We start from the raw sequence: 15,284 nt of genomic DNA on the forward strand, positions 1-15,284 counted from the left end.
TCCATCCTATTGCATCAGTTTTCAACTGTGGTTGTTCCAGCCTCATTGTCAGAACAATGTGATGAAAGATCTTCATCATCTGATGCAAGACTATGCTCCCTGCATGTCCTCGTGCCCGAACAAGTTGGCTCTGTGCCCCTGTGTGAAAATCGGCTACCTGACTGTGCTGTGTTTGCCAGTCCCTGAAGCCCCCAAGATTCCCACTCTGAAAGCAACTTTCAGTATTTTACCTATGGAAAAACGAAGCAGAAGAACTCCAGAGAACTCTGCACACAGGTGGGTTCACCAGGAGAGGGAGGTAGGTGGAAGGGTAATGTAGACTCCAGGAGGAAGAAAAGAAAAAATAAAAATAAAATTCCCAGCCTCCACCGATCTGCCATCCTCTCCTCATTCATTTGCTCCATCCCAAAGGATCAGCCCTTCTGGAGACAGCCGGGAAGGTCCTGCGGGGGTAGAGGACAGAACAGAGTACTTGGCACTTTCATTTTCCCTATTAGGAGAAGCTGGATTCCAAACTTAGCACTTTCCTACATCTTTGGCTTTTACTCACCTAGCTTGATTTCACCAGTGTCTGTTTCACTGGAGGGAAGGAAGCAGTTAAATTTCCATATGAAACTACGGCTCCCAGAACTTTCATTTGCCACCAGTAATTACCACTCATGGAAAAGATTTCAAAAAATTTTTAAAGCATAACTTCAATTCCCCAGAGTCTGCCTGTTAGCTCCTTTCTATAGCCAGTATCATATTTACCAGTATATTTTAAGCCAAGCATGCGAAACCAGAAGACACCAATAACTTTATTATTTGGAGTGCTGACAAAGGACCAAATGGAGCAATTAAACACCATGTTGGGCTGGGTTCATTACACAAATATGCCCATCCTCCTGGAGGTCTGGTGGGAGGAGTGAGTGAGCACAGCGCCTGGCAAGTGGTAAGGGCTTGATAAATAGCAGCTATTGCTATTATTAGCACCACAGTGGGGCCCACTTGGAAACTCCATCCAATATTAGCCAAGCAAGAAGAAATGAGCAGGAATGCACAATAAGAAGCTGGAGGGAAAGAGAGGGGAGAACAGGAAACAGAGAGAAAAATATTACAAGTTTACCTTGGGATAACTTCTACCCTAGATACATAATCCAAAATGACCATTTTTAAGAGATTGTTATATGCAGCCAATTGAGCTGAAACTGTCATCAGAAAACACTTTATCAATATTGGAAGTGTAGTATCGGCTATACTTATTTTATTTATAGAATAAAAGATCCAAGTTATGCCCGTTTTTTCCCCTGTGATTTACTCACCCTTGTGATTAAACCATGGCATGTCAAGGTTTCATGGACCATTTGCCTCATATTTAGAAATGTGCCTGACTGGGTAAAGCTTCCTTCTCCTGATCCAGACAACCAAAGACCTCTCTTGATCTTCTAGTGAAATCGGAAAAATTTGCATCATCGCCCCTGCTCTTTGGAGTAAAATAAACAGCTGACTTTCACCACCAATCTTTCAGTGGGGGGAAAGGACATTGATATTACTATTGTATTTACTTATTTGTGTTTCATAATGGTCCATGGAGGATTTGAAGAGCTTTTCAACAAGAACACATACAATAATATTATGACATAATACAAATTAGAATCAAGAATCAGCAGCAGGGACAATATAAATAAAGTCAAGACTGGAGAAAGCCCATGACAACTTTTACAGGTGCTGTAATTGGGCCTCAGATTTAGCTAGAGAGAGTTAGAAGTTTCCAGGCAGCCAGAGATGCAACCTGGGAACCAGGACCCACGAGGCCGCCCTCAGGATTGGAGAGCAGGGAAAGGCAGGACCCTCCAGGACAGCAAGGCGGCAGCACATGCGACAGGAGGCTGGAAGACCTGCAAGTCCCTACTGGGGCAGCAAGTGAACCAGAGAAACCCACCTTTGTTCCTGTTGTTGTAACCTACCTCCACTCCTTTAGTGGGACCCAGGGAAACACAAATGACTGGCTTCTTCAGACAAGAAGCCAGTGTGCTGGTTAGGGGTGAATCCAGAGGCTTTTGGGATTAGGAGAGCAAGCGGTGAGCATCTCCAGGACCTGTGGACAAAGCCAGGAATTTCCTCGGGAAACAGGGTCTGCTTTCGCATGGTAACAAATAAACACCCAGCATGTAGCATTCTATACCAGGGATCGCGGCCCAGATGCTCTTGGCATGGAACATGCTTAAAGCAGGTGTTACCAGTCATCCAGCAAGGTTACACCAACTCTACAAAATACTCTCATGAGCAACAACTTCCCAGTGAACCTGCCTGGCTGAATTAGTCGCACAATGTGCATAACCCGAGAGGAATTTAATGAATTATCCTGCAGCAGGGAGTTACTGGATATGAAGCAATACATTTTGGGGGACAAATGCTAAAAGAATAATTTTCATTTTGGAATGCTTAATAATGACTAGTGCTAAAACAACAATTAGGCAACAGGACCAACAGTTTGTTGTAGGTGCCTCTTGATTCCTGACAATGAGGGCATAGATCAGCAAACTGGAGGGTTTGCATATTTGCATATTTGCATTCTCTAGTTTGATAGCCAGGCATCCAGGTGACTGCAGAGAAGTTTCAAATTATTAAAATGGAGAGTGGTAAGGTGAAATAAACTCAAATTATTATCTAATTTCTTAATCTATTCTGGCTAACCCTGCTTCTTACAGGAATATGATTATACTGTGTACCAGGCTTCCCATCACACAGGAATTAATGGAATAATGGTTTCTGAGGGCCTTGACCCCTCCCCTTGGCACTTCTGGTTCAAAAATGTGGAGGAAGGAGCCTGAGCGTGTCTCCTCCCCAGGGCCCTTGTCCCCTATTTCCTTGTAAGCAGAATAATGGCCATCTAATAGGTTACATGGCAAGGGGTAATTAAAGTTCAAGGTGGAATTAGATGGTTAATTAGCTGACCTTGAGTTGGAGATATTATCCTAGATTATCCTGATGTAATCATGAGGCAGAAGAGTGCCAAAGAGATGGCATCACTAGATAGACTTGGCCAGCATTGCTGACTTTAAAGATGGAAGGTGGCCAAGAGTCAAGGAATACAGGCACCCTCTAGAAGCTGGAAAGGGTAAGAAAATAGATTCTTCCCTAGAGCCTCCAGAAGGGAATGCATCTCTGTTGACTCCTTGATTTTAGCCCAGTGAGACTCATTTCAGACTTAAGACCTGCAGAATTGTAAAATAGTCCATTTGCTGCTTTACTAGTATGTCATAGTTCCCCAACTGCAACTCATACCTAACCTGAGAACTCTCCTTCTCTCTCTTTCCAGACTCAATAGTTCTGCAAGCTTGGCTACATGTGAATGATATCTTGGAATTACCTGGGAAGCTTTTAAAATGCTGAATCCAGGCTCCCTCACCCAGAGAGTGATTTAACTGGCCTTGGAATGGCCCAGGAATCAGAATCAGATGATTTTAATGTGTAGCTGAGTTTGAGCCCCATTGCTTGAGAACATGTGAGGTACCTCCTCATCATCCCCTTCATGCCTGAATAATTTTTGGTCTCATACTCCTCAAGACATTATTGTTTCCTTTGAGAATCAAAGGCTAATGAAAAAGCAATAATAGATTGCGGCGGCTTGCTCGGTCGGTAGAGGTGGGGTCTGGCTGCAGACGAGGGGTCGGTCCCGCTTGGGGCGAGGGGTCGGTCCCACCTGGGACAAGGGATCGGTCTCACAAGGGGTTGCGCGGTTCGGCTGACGGGGTCGCCCGGCGAAGCCGGCGACGAAGGGGTCGCCCGGCGAAGCCGGCGACGAAGGGGTCGCCCGGAGAAGCAGGCGACGAAGGGGTCGCCCGGAGAAGCAGGCGACGAACTGGGGACAAGGGAGGCCAGGCCCTTGTCGGGGGCTCTCAGGACTGGAGGGCGCACGGCAGAAGAACTACCGTGGAGACAAGGTAAACACGCAAGTCCACTTTATTGAGGGAGAGGCAACAGTTTTATAGGGGCTGGGGAAGGCTGATTGGTCGAAGCCACGCCCCGTTCTGATTGGTTGCCGGCGAAAGGTCAGTGGGCGGTACCGGACGGGGGAGGGGTGGTGGTTAGGGATTGGCTGTCACTATTGCTGGGGGAAGGGGCAGGGTTTAGGGATTGGTGGCTGCTGTTGCTGGGGTGGAGGGCAGACTGGATTTTTCCGCCCACGCCTGGCTGTTGCTGCTGTCGGGGGAGGGGAAAAGGGCGGGCTGGATTTTTCCGCCCACACCTGGCTGTTGCTGCTGTCAGGGGAGGGGAAAAGGGCAGACTGGAATTTTCTGCCCTGCGCCTGCGCAGGGAGAAGGAAGAAGAAGGGTGCCGCCCCACAAGGCATCGGGTGGCGCCATCTGGGAGGAGGGGCGGCCGCGGAAGCATGGCTGCCGAGAAGGGGAGACCCGAGGGCACTCTGCGCCCATGCCGAGCTTCCTTCAGGGGTGGCGGTGGGCCCGACCAACCACCCTATTATGGGGGCAGCGGAATTAGGCCTACCGCGGCCGCTCCCCCGCCAGGCCAGCAAACCACGCTTCAGCCCGAGGGGTGACCGCAATAGATGTAAATTGGCATATAATTTTTGACAGATTTCTCTCCAGGATAATATGGAACTTAACAATGGTCAACAGTGGAGGAGCCACGCCAGAATCTTGCTTGCTTCACATGTAAAATATTGGCACAGGAAAGTGGCTTCCTAAACCCCATATTCATCAAGGTTTATTTGCAGAGAACAGAACCATTCTAGCTAGTTAAGCAGGAAATGTATTTATTTCAGGGTATTAGTGGCTTCCAGAATCATTGGGAGAGCAGAATAAATAGCCTCTAAGTTGAGCTATCAGGAATAACTCCTAAAGACACCATACAGAAATGGGTCACCAATTATATTAGTCAGGGTTCTCTGGGAAAACTGAATCAACAAGAGATATCTGTCAATAGCATGTGATTTTATAAGAGTCTCTCATGTGACCATGGGTTGCACAAGTCCAGATTCCACAGGCAGGCTGCAACCAGGGGCTCCAATGAAAGTCCAATGAAGGTTCTTGATGAGTTCTGGGAGATGCTGGCTGTCCAAAGACAAGCTGGGAAATTCTCACTCAATCCTGGAACCACTTCCCCTTTTAAGACATTCAACTGATTGGATAAAGTGTTACTCATTGCTGATAGCAATCTCCCTGATTAATGTAATTGTAATCAGCTATCTATGATTTACCACTGCAATAAACTCAATGATGACTAAAGTCCATAAATGCCCTTGTATTACAGTCAGCCCAGTGCTTGCTTGACCAAACAACTGTGCACAATTACCTGGCCAAGTTGACACAATAGTCTAACCATCATACCAATACAGAATGTCTCTTCTTGGATCAGGAAGCAGCTGGCTCCAGAATCTTACTCCACTGCTATGACCAGGAAACCACTACCAAGAGGAAGCTCTCACCTCATGAAGTCACACCATGCCTGCTTTGATACATGCCAACAGAAGGGATGCCCAAAGACCCCCTCTTTGTACTCAACCAGCTTCATTACTAGAGACTGCTGGAGAGAAAAAGAAATCCTTCCACAACTGAACTGTCTACAAAAAAGCCAGAGCAGCATCACTTCTGCCTTACAGATCTTGCACAGGTAAGCTTAAATGCCATCCAAAACCTTAGTTGCAAAAGAATCTGGGGAAATAATTTTTTTTTTTTTTTTTGCTTTCTAATTCCTGCAGGTCAGGAAAGTTCACTGGAAGGAGACTTGAATGGATGCTGAGCATGAAAGCACCATAAATACCACACACAGACTGTTCCTCTGACTATTTAACATTAAATGTTTAGTGTACATATATCAGTAATTCATCACTAGAGTCAGTATTTACAAGTTCTTTCCTCCATATTCCAGTCTATGTTACTTTTACCTTCAGTCAGCATCACCGCTGGGCTGGGTTATTTGGCTGGTGGAGTCCCCAAATGTTTAGTGGAATAGAGCCCTTGGTGGCTGGGTTTCTGTAGTCTTCCCTTAAAAAATAATGTTAAATATATAAATTTAAGTTTATGTGTACACATACATGCATTAAATATTTAATGTTAAATATGGGATAACTTTTACCAGTGGACATGGCAACACTATGAGGTGTCCTAGAGGATCCTCTGCATTCCAGAAATACTCCTGACTATTCCCATTGTGTAACAGACATCCTATTTCCCCTTGATAATTGGGATTAATCAATCACCCAGCTGATACAACAGTGACCCTCTTTGCCTGTCGTTCAATGAAATGAGTTGCCCATATTTATAACCTGAATCTAATCACAAGGAAACAATCTATCAGAGTGGGGAAAGAGATTAAAAACATCCACAAAAGAGGTCACTGTTTCCAATTTATTTCAGTGACTTCTCCTAAATGCATGTCCTATTGTGAAAAACATATGGGTCATATATATTCTTATCTTCTGTGCCCATTCTAAGGGTTCCATTCACATACCTTGTGATGGTTTGGAGCTTTATGGACCCCAGAAAAGTAAGTTGTTAAAGCTAATCCACTCCTATAGGTGTAAACATATCGTAAGCAGGTTACTTCAATGAAGACCAGGGTAGGTCTTAATCCTCTTACTAGAGTCCTTTAAAAATGGGATGAGGGAAACGGACTTTGGCCCAGTGGTTAGGGCGTCCGTCTACCACATGGGAGGTCCCCAGTTCAAGCCCTGGGCCTCCTTGACCAGTGTGGAGCTGGCCCATGCGCAGTGCTGATGCGCGCAAGGAGTGCCGTGCTACACAGGGGTGTCCCCGGCGTAGGGGAGCCCCACGCGCAAGGAGTGCACCCATAAGGGGAGCTGCCCAGCGTGAAGGAGGGAGCAGCCTGCCAAGGAATTGGCGCTGCCCACACTTCCCGTGCCGCTGACGACAACAGAAACGGACAAAGAAACAAGACGCAGCAAAAAGACACAGAAAACAGACAACCAGGGGAGGGGAGGGGAATTAAATAAATAAAAATAAATCTTTTTAAAAAAAAATGGGATGAGAGAGAGAAAGAGAGAAAGAGGGAAAGAGAGACAGAGAAGAGAGGAAGGGAAAGTGAGAGAGAGAGTGGAGAGGGAGGGAGAGAGAGAACACCATGGAAGCAAGAAGCTGAAAGCAAAACAGCCTGGAAGAGGAGAGACGAGCAGAAGCCAGCATGTGCCGTACCACGTTACAGAGAAACCCAGGATCATTGGCACCAGTCTTTGGGGAGAAAGTATCACCTGATGATGATTTGGGCATTTTTCTCAGCCTCAAAACTGTAAGCTTGCAAGTTAATAAATTCCCATTGTTAAAAGCTGACCCATTTATCGAAGCCCCCCTTAATTAATGGTGAAGTGAGCACCGCCATCCCAGAGTCCTCAAGACTGGGAAATGAACTATGGACTAAAATAAACTTACTAGTTTTCTACTATAGACTTACTGTGATTTAGCAATGGAAGAAATACCACTGTTGTGGAGGCAGTGACCCATAGGTGTTCTGAGTTTAAGACGAGGGAAAAACAGGTGTAATAGGGGAGCAATTTTGGGACTTGGGAATCATCCTGAATGACATTACAACAACAGAGACAGACCTTTTATATACCTGGCCACAACTTACAAGTCAAATGGGAAAGAGTATGACCTAAAATGTAAACTATAATCCCTGCTTAGTGGCAATGCTCCAAAATATGGTTATCAATTGCAATGAATGTACCACACTGATGAAAGATGTTGCTAACGTGGAAAATTTTGGGAGGTATGGGGATCAGGCCATATAGAAATCCCCTATATATTCTCTGTGACATTTATGTAATCAACGTACCTTTTAAAAAATAAAATGTGGAAAAAAATTAAAAATTAAAATTAAGTCTGTATATCAGAGTAAAATTTAAAAGCCGACCCATTTCATGGTATCTGCATTCCAGCAATTGGCAAACTAAAATATACCTCCTGTCCCGTCCTTCTTGACACCAAGTCTCCAATATTTTCTCTTCCAAACTCCTAACCATCCACCTAACCCAGTGCCCATTAGCCACCACTAATAAATCCATATTGGCCTAGACCTCTGAATCACTTTATTTTCAGGCAAAGTTGACAAGTTCTGCTCATTGAGAGGTTTTCTTTCCCCGTTGTCCTTCAAGTTCACTGCCAAGTAAGGCTGTAGTGTGCAGCAGTTGACTTCCAGCTGAAACAACATTTTATGTAGCAACACCCACACACAAGGCTTGATTTTTTCCTTCTTCGGGTTACTTGTTCATTGGGACCTCCTCAAGAATCTATAGATATTGAATGAAGGAGAAGGAGATGCAGCAGCAGATGTCCTGGGAGTGTGAGCCTCCTGCTTATGCAATGTATGCGTGCCTACAAGACCACTTAATAGGAACACCAATTTTTATAATTTGGTTAATTAGATAACATGCAACTCATGATGGAGAGCTCGGGTCACATGATAACTTGGTGTTCAAAGGGAAGCAAGCTGGGAACAGTTTCTCAAAGGGAGAATAATTAATTTTCAAATATGGCATGATTTTGCTCCAAAACCGTAGGGAGCTGTCCTGTAATTCTCCTAAAAGACTTGCTAGGCTTCACGCACCATCCCGATCTGTTACAGACACTTCAGCCATGATTAGATTAGCTAGGTCAAAAAGACCAAGTAAGTGACAGTGCTGCTTGCATTACAGCCTGGATCATTTGAAGACCTTTTTCATGCTCTGGGTCCCACTCAAAACTGGCAGCCTTCCAGGTTATTCAGTAAATGGGTCAGAGTAGCATATCCAAATGTGGTTGTCTTACTTTCCTGACTGTGAACACACATAACACAAAATGGGATGGTTTAAACAATGGGAATTTATTGGCTCATGGTTTCAGAGGCTAACAGCCCTGTTTCCTCCTGGGACCAGTTTATTCTGGCTGGCTTTCAATCCCTGAGGTTCCTTGCTTTTTCTCTCAAATAGCCGTATCTTCTCCTGTCTCTTCCAGGTTCTGTTGACTTCCGCTTCTATTCCTCTACGTGACTTTTTCTTGTAAAGCCTCCAGTAATAGAATTCAGGCCAAGCCTCATTCAGTTGGCCACACCTTAACTAAAAATAACATGTTCATATGAGAGAGGCCATGTAGTATTTGTCCTTCAGTGCCTGGCCTGCTTCACTCAACATTAGGTCCTCAAGATTCATCCATGTTATCCCATGTGTTAGTACTGTATTCCTTCTTACAGATGAGCAGTATTCCATTGTATGTATATACCATGTTTTTTTAATCCATTCATCTGTTGATGGGCATTTAGGTTGATTCCAACTTTTGGCAATAGTGAAGAATGCTGCTATGAACATTGGTGTGCATATAACGGTTTGTGTCCTTGTTTTCAGTTCTTCTGGGTATACCCAGCAGTGGAACTGCCGGATCGTATGGCAGATCTATAGCTAGTTTTTTAAGGAACCACCAGGGACAGATGCAGGACATTATATATCCTGCCATAACCCACTGAATGGACCAGGAGAGAGTGTAAACTACAACATAAACTATAATCCATGCAGTTCAGCAGTGCTCCAAAATGTATTCACCAAATGCAATGAATGTGCCACACTAAAGAAAAAAGTTGTCAATGTGGGAGGAGTGGAGGGTGTGGGGAGTGGGGTATATGGGAACCTCATATTTTTTTTCTTGAGATAATTGAGGGGTTTTTTTTGTCTTTATTTTTTTAATGTTACATTCAAAAAATATGAGTTCCTCATATACCTCTACCCCCTACCCCATTCCTCCCCCTCTTATATTTTTAATGCAACATTTTGTGTGATCTATGTATTTTTTTAAAAAAAGATAATGAAAAAATAACATTTTCAATATGTCCTATTACAGTGGGATTGAGATGAAGAATATGTTTTTTACCCCCTGAGGTACATAATTCAATCTACTATAGTAGTATATGCTGTTTCCAAAGTCCAAAAGAGAACCAGTAAGCTTGTGCCTCTTTCTTTGGAGAAGGTACATCCATTTGTCTTTTACTTTGTATGAAATATCCCCAACTGCTCCAGACTATAGGTCTTCTATAAGCTGCTATAGAGATGACAGACCATTCAATTTTACGGTTTTTAAAATATCCTGTCATGCATGCATCTAACCAAGAATACATACTAACTCCTTTTCACAGGCCCCATAGAACGTCCTCACTACTGTGGATCAATATGATGTTCTACAGAATGCTGTGTTGATCAATAACCCCACAAACTAAAATAGGACTGAGAATCTAAGAGGTGGCAAAGCCCTGAGTTAAGACACAGTAAGTGTACTACTAGCTCTGTGAGGTAACTGCCAACCAAGTCAGAACAACAAACCCAGATTTACAATTCTCTTAGAACCTATTGCCTGAGACTCCTAGCACCAATCACAGTCATACTCAGGGTTCAACTGCAGAGAACACAGCCATTCAAGGAGGTTTAAGCCTGAAGGGATTTATTATAGGGCATTAAGAACCTGCCTGGATTATTGCAAAAACCAAGGAAGCGGACTTTGGTTGAGATTTCAGAAACGGCACCCAAAGCCACATCCTAGAACTGGGTCACCAAAGAAGCTCTTGGTTCTCCCAAGATTAGGAGACTGCCACTTTCAGAATTACAATATGACTGCCAAAGTTAGGAAGCCACCACAGTGTGGAAACTTCCATGGCCAGGATGCTGCCTCCAGAATGATACTGCCCATGCTTTAACGCCCATCTTCCCAGTGGGATCTCTGTACCTGCTTCTTGACACCCACAAACCTCTGCAATTGCTGCTGCAGAAAATGCAAATGCCTCCACTACCAAACATTCCAAAAAAAAAAAAAGGAAAAGCAGCAAAAGCATGGTCTCTGCCTTCCAAACCCTGTACCCATGCAACACATTGTCAATGCTTAAACCATATCCAGAACCCTGAGGACAGATGAGTCTGGGAAATATGATGTTTAGTTTTCCAATCTCCACAATGTAGGAAGGCACATTAGAAGCAGGTAGAGTTGCATTGGGGGCAGATCTACCAAACCCATCACAAATCCCAATTACCAAGTTCTACTCTTAAGCTCTGACAAAGTACCTATGTAAATTTAACTCTTTCTGCAACCTTTTATTCTGCAGTTTGTGCTTTTCAAAATACTCCCCACGAACCTAGTAAAATCCCTGACAGTTAGAGGTAAATTATAAATTCCAACTAATTTATTTAGAACATGTTACAGGAAGCAGATGTGGCTCAAGCAATTAGGCTCCCGTCTACCATATGGAAGGTCCAGGGTTCAATTCCTGGGGCCTCCTGGTAAAGGCAAGCTGGCCCGAGTAGCGAGCTGGCCCGAGCAGAGAGTGGCCCACACAGAGTGCTATCCTATACAGGAGTGCTGGCCCAGACTGAGTTCTGGCCCACATGGAAAGCTGGCACAGCAAGATGACGCAACCAAAAGAGACACAAAGGAGAGACAATGAGACACAGCAAACCAAGAAGCTGAGTGGTGCAAGAGATTAAGTGCCTCTCTCCCAGTGTGGAAGGTCCCAGGATAGGTTCCTGGTGCTGCCTAAAGAGAAGATAAGCAGACACAAGAACACACAGTGAATGGACACAGAGAGCAGACAATGAGGGAGGAAGGGGAAATAAATAAGTAAACGAGTCTTTAAAAAAGAAAAGAACATGTTATAACCATGAAAGTCCTTTAATTCTGACTCTTTGGTAGAAATCACTGCTAAATAGCTCTTCCACATAGCTGCGACATGAAATATTTACTGTTTATCTTGATGAAATCTCAGAGGATCTTTTGAATCACCCAAGTAAAAGTAAATCATATTCAGTAGCATTGTAGTTTGAGGTGCATTGTACAATATGCTCATTCTTTGGAAACAGATATAGAGAACCAGCATGCCCCTCTTTTCCATTCACTTCAGAAAACAGAGAGTTTACTGTCTTAAGGAAAGGCATACTTTCATGGCCTCTTGCCTTGAAGTCAATACAGCAAAGTCCCAATGCGGATGAATGCTTTATCTTCTCTAAGATATCCCCTTTCTTATCTTGTATTTAGTTGTCTCGAAACTCCTAAGGTCTCTGGAATATTCGTTCTGACTGAAACAGAGAACATCTTTGTGTTTCTCAGGACAACAACTGCTCTCAGCACCAAGACCTATTTATGTCAGCCGTATAAATCTCCAGTGCACACAGTATGCCAAGTATTGGACAGAATCCACACTCAGGGCAGCCCACCTGCTGCTCAGAGTTTGGGAGGGCAAAGGCCATCCATTCATTGCCCTGCCTTCAGCCAGGACTATGCAAAATCAATCCTGGCCAACACCAAACAGATGTGAGACCCTAACTAGCCATTTTTTTTTCTTAAATCAAGTCTCTCTTGTTACCTCCTAAGTCAGGGATTGAAAGAGAAAAATAGTTAATAGAAGGTGAAAAGGTTTCATTTAAGAAGTGTTAGGGTCTCGTCACCAAGACCCATATGGACCCAGGGAAATGATATTTTGCTAAACATTTTGTTTGACTTCAATAGGTAAGAATTTAAGAGGCCGACCCCAGCCAGAAATGCGGTAAACTTTGACATGAGCAGACCACGTCTCTCTCAGCAAAAGAAAGGAAATGGGGATAATTATTCTAGAAATTCAATAGTCACTTTCCCCCTGAGTTACTGGAATACTTGTCTCAATCTTCCATGGAACCTGGATTTGCAGGCTTAGCTCCTCTGGGTTTGGACCCTAAGAGTAATCTTCAGGGTGGAAGAGCCTTCCACTCCTACTGCAAACTCCACACTCCTCAACAGTATATGCATAACCTCTCCACCTTCTTTCCTTAAAAATATTCAAATCCAAATGTTCCTGTCCAGCCCTAAATTCTCTAGGTTTGCCTAACTAGTAGTTCAAGGCCCCTTGGGGAGTACTTGCTAAGATGGAGATTTATGGCCCCAAAGGAAGATGTTTAATATGGCATTTTTTAAAAGAAACTGTGAATAATTAAATATCATTTCTACTCTTTTTAAGAAGTCAGGGAAGGAATGAGTAAAAGAAACCCTCCCAAGACCCCTTACTAGAACCCTGTCTGGCACTCAAGACAAACCCATCTCTGTCTTGTTTCCTTGTAGCATCTATCATGGTCTTTCAACTCTCTCCCCCAACACACAGCAATAGTGGTTTCTGCACTTTCTTGTCTTTCTGACTTAATTCATGCTCTGCATTCTCTGTCTTATCACTGTCCTATCCCCAATACACAGACACACACACACACACACACACAATGATCCTGTCATGACACCAACATGGTGGCAAAGAGCAATGGCTGTGAAGCTAAACTGTTTGGGTTCATATCCTGACTCCCCCATTTGCTGACTGTCCGGTAAGTTCTGTATCTCAATTTCTTAATCTATAAAATAAGGATAATAATAGCATCTACCACAGAAATTTGTTTTGGAGGATTAAATGTAATGAAGTACTTGAAAAAATGTATAGCACAAGATGGAAACTAAGACATATTAGCTCTTATTATTACAGGACATGGCATCTGGATATAGTACGGAGTAATTTCACTGCCTTCCTGTCCTAATTAACAATGAAACTACGTGAAGGCCATGCTTACAGCTCCCTTCTGAAGAAAGTGGCCATAGGTAGTTCTTTCTTCATTAAGGAGCCGTAGCTGATGATCACTAACCAAATATGAGTACCTAGCCAAAGGCAACCATGAATATATAAGACAAACATGAGCAAGACAGACCTGTTGTCCAGGAGATAATTTGTCTTGAGGTGTTATCTAATTGGAGCACTCCATATTGGGTTGTAACAATGCAGCTTGATCAGAAATTCTCTCTTGAGAAATGAATGTGAAGGTACATAGGAAAAAAAGCAATAGGGGCCCCTTGGAAGGAGATGAAAAGATGGCCAAATCACTAGAAAGGCTATCATATTCTGAATGACAACACCTCACCAACTCTACATTTAAGCCTGGGAAGCAGGGGATCCAGTAATGGCATACATGCTGAGATAATTTTCCACATGTCTTTTCTTCCCTTAAAGCCTTATCTCCTGGGAAGGGGATGTGGCTCAAGTGATAAGGCCTCTGCCTACCATATGGGAGGACCTGGGTTCGATCCCTGGGGTCTCCTAGTGAAAAAGAAGAGAAAACGTGCGTGCACAGCGAGCCGAGTGCCCACGCAGTGAGCCAAGTGCCCGTGTGGTGAGCCAAGTGCTCATGTGGGTGCCCACATGGTGAGCCAACTGCCCACACAAGTGCCCATGTGGTGAGCCAAGTGCCCACGTGGCTAGCCAGTGCCCACACGGTGAGCTCAATGCCCGCGCAGCAAGCTGAGTGCCCATGCGGTGACTCCATGCCTGCACAAGCAAGTAATACAGCAAGATGATGATGCAACAAAAGAGAGACAAGGGAAGAGTCAAGATGAGGCACAACAGAGACCAGGAACCGAGGTGGCTCAATTGACAAGGAACCTCTTTCCACATTAGAGGTCACCAGGATCAAATCCCAGTGAATCCTAGAGGAGAAAGATGAGAAGCGAAGACACAAAAAAGAGAGAGAGAGATAGAAGATCACATAGCGAATGGACACAGACAGCAAAAACAGCAGGGCAAGAGTGGGGGAAGGAAAGAAAACAATTTTTTAAAACAAGAAACAAAAACAAACCTTATCTCCTAAGCAGTTATTTTCAAACTTTAGTGTTAATGGCAACCTATAAAATTTGTTAGCATATAGATTCATGATCTCCCATACTAAAGTATGGGAGAATGGGGTGGGACTTCAGATAAGATCATTATTTGTGGCCACACAGGTTATTTGCTGCCCACCTTCAGGTGCCACATAAGTATTGGCTGTGATGTGAATGCCCCTGAGAGTGGTACAGTGTGTAACCTGGTACAGTGTGTAACCTGCCCATGACATAAAGCTCATGTAAGTGGCTCCACAGCCACACTAAGAAATATTGAAGATAATGTGTATGTAATCCTTTCTTTGCCATCTGAAGTAATCTCACAAATATCACTGCTCATACAAAGTCAGTACCTAAAACTGGAAAGGGCTGAAGCAGAGAGGGTAAAGATCAGGCAGAGAAAAGACCAGTACATTTCTTGTTTCATTACATACAGAGAACTTGAACAAGAGGTGTGGAGTCTAGTCTAAATATATGTGCCTTCTGAGTGCTACTGACTGTGAATGCAAATACAAAGAGTAAACAGGTTTTTGCTGAGCATAGTTAGGTGCTGATAGGATAAAAAAGAATTAGAAGATTCAACCCCAAGCTGCTCAAGGGAGTTTAGTATCTCTTGTGGGGAGGGACAGTCAAGATTAAAACACAAAATAGAAATAA

The 15,284-nt window shown here is 43.8% G+C and overlaps 1 long non-coding RNA gene across 1 annotated transcript; it reads left to right on the plus strand.

The window, feature by feature from the left end:
* Positions 1 to 19: 19 nt before the first annotated feature.
* LOC139436376 (uncharacterized) lies at positions 20 to 5,946 on the plus strand. Its single transcript, XR_011645594.1, has 3 exons — positions 20 to 276; positions 5,362 to 5,616; positions 5,705 to 5,946. It is a non-coding gene; the product is annotated as an uncharacterized lncRNA (long non-coding RNA).
* Positions 5,947 to 15,284: the final 9,338 nt, after the last annotated feature.

Source organism: Dasypus novemcinctus, chromosome 2 (assembly GCF_030445035.2).
Source record: "Dasypus novemcinctus isolate mDasNov1 chromosome 2, mDasNov1.1.hap2, whole genome shotgun sequence".
Taxonomy (NCBI): domain Eukaryota; kingdom Metazoa; phylum Chordata; class Mammalia; order Cingulata; family Dasypodidae; genus Dasypus; species Dasypus novemcinctus.